We start from the raw sequence: 2,441 nt of genomic DNA, 5'->3' as shown, positions 1-2,441 counted from the left end.
CACTTGAAGCACAGTATCTTTCCCCCTTTCACAGGATGTACCATGGCTGTGGACCACACTGGGGGATGAGGGGCCTTTGTGTAGTCCTAAGTTGCACTGCACCTTGCACTGCCTTTATGTCTATGGGATGGAGCCTCCACTACCCTACCCTGTGACTTCCAGGATAAATGGATCTGTTCTGGGCTCCTGGGCTCCTGGATTGGAAGTAGCATCATTTAGGAGCAGAGGCATCAAGGACGGAGAACAGGGCTTTTGGGCAGACCGAGTAGTGCACAGAAGCTCTCCACCTCCAGACTTCCAACCCACAGAGCCCCGTGCTAGAGCCAAAGCACTACCTCTCTTCCCACCTTGCACAAGTGGCCTTAGTGGATGTCATGCAAGGTCCTTTCATAGCAGCCATATTGTTTATTAGTTTATTGTGTGTTTGCATACATTTAGTGAATTATCACTATTATCACTAGACAGTAAGGATGATTAGAAGGACAAAGGGTAGATCAAGTGACACATGATATGCTTGCCAAGTAACAAGGAGACAAGGAAAAGTGGCTAATGAAATCAAAGAAATTTGCAGCTGTGACAAGAGGATGATACCATTGTCAGAAGTCTTGGCTTAATGTGAGTTCAGGTGACAACTAGGAGTGTGTTCAGAATCTTAGAGTCTGTATGTGGTAGCAGTGTTGCTGCTGAAGCATTGCAAGTGTTAGATGGCCATACAAGTTCAAGGCCTGTTCAAGCCTGCTCAACATCAAAGAGTGAATTTGAGGGAGTGAGAGCAGATATGGTGCCCTGGAGATCACAGCTGCTAAGAATTTTCTTAAGATACTTGCAGTGGCCATCCAGAAAGGGGGCTATCTCCCTCAACAGGTTTTCAGTGTAGGTGACATTGGCTCAGTCTCAGGAAGATTACCCCAAAGGACATTTATCATCCACAAGTTTTGTGAAAGCTTCACATTGTTGAATTACAATCCCATCCGTGGCAGTGACTCCAGAGATGGCCTGTTAACTTTACACAAATGGTCCTTTTAACTGTGATCTGCTTTAAGCAGGAAAGCGTGTGTCCCTGGCTGCCATGTGGTGAGAGCAGCCTGAGCTGCCCTTTGGTCTGCATATGCAACCCTGAGGTTTCTTGAAATATTTTTTGGAAGGCAGTTCCGGAAGTAGGCCTTGACTTCTTACTAACTTGAGCAGCTGGGGGGTTAGAGGCATTATAAGAAAGTGACTTTCTTTTGCATTGTAGGCTGGTGAAGTAGAACATAGCAGTTATATCTTGCCCTTCCTCACTGTGTTAACTTTCTGGGTACCGTGTTCTCATTGCAACGTGTAACAGAGGCAATGTACTAGTCTCCAAAATATGCAATGATGAAGCCTTCTGATTTTGCAAACACCTTATTTCTCAAGAGAGGGAGAGCCATGGTTGTGAAATCACCAAAACTGATGGGAAGCTCCGCTGGTGGCAGCCCTCTCAAACAGCAGATGCATGATCCCTGATTCTCAGCTAGCATCTGGTGTCTAGCGTGTGAGAATGAAAAAAACCAGAAGACTTGGTCAGGAACCTTCAATGATGGCCACACATCAGAGTTTTAAGAGCTCACGAAGTGCTTATAAATCCACATTGCTCAGGGCTCTTCTACAAGAAATTCTGAATCAGTGGGTCTGGGTTGGGGCCCAGCGAATGACTCAGATGTCCTGCCAGGATTAGAAACCACTGATCTAGACTGGTCCCAACACAGTCTGTAGGGTGCTGAGTGACTTTTGGGAAGTACTTCACTTCCCTGGACGGTGACTTCCTCACCTCTTAAATAAGAACTTGGACTGGATGTATTTAAACCTGGCTGCAAGTCAGCAATTCCCACGGAGCTTCAGAAATACAGATTTCCCAGACCCAGGAACCTGTATTTTTAGGAAGCTCCACAAGAGAGTCTGATGCAGCCAGTCACCAGGTAGGGCCCACCTGACTCAGTGGTGACCTGAGTTCCTTTGAATTCTCATGTGCCTGAATTCATGTAAAAGGATGAGCTCAAGTTGCTAAACTTACATTTGTGTCAGCAATTGTCATGATGTACCCACATGCTATGTCTGTTTGAGATTATTCTCTGTTTTAGGTATGAACACTTTTCCTTCCTCTGTTGACTTCTCGCCGCTGCTAGCACGTAATAGATGGTTCAGAAACAAAGCGAGCAGATGAATGAACAAATGAAGTCCTTAAGGGCGGAGAACATGCCTTCTGGTTATTATGAACCTCCCGCTGTGCCGAGAAGTGCTGGTTAACACCATAGATACTAATAAGTGTTTGAGTGTGCAATAGACTTGTATATTTTTGCCATTATAGAAGGTGGCAGATGAAGCAGGCAGAGTGGACCTCAAATCATAGTGCCTGGGTTGGTTTTTCTCTTTTCTTTTTTTTTCCTAGTATGAGTGTTTCGTGGTCAAGGCAAAGTCTA

This window comes from Rhinopithecus roxellana, chromosome 6 (genome assembly GCF_007565055.1).
Source record: "Rhinopithecus roxellana isolate Shanxi Qingling chromosome 6, ASM756505v1, whole genome shotgun sequence".
Classification (NCBI taxonomy): Eukaryota; Metazoa; Chordata; class Mammalia; order Primates; family Cercopithecidae; genus Rhinopithecus; species Rhinopithecus roxellana.
This window is presented reverse-complemented; position numbering follows the sequence as displayed.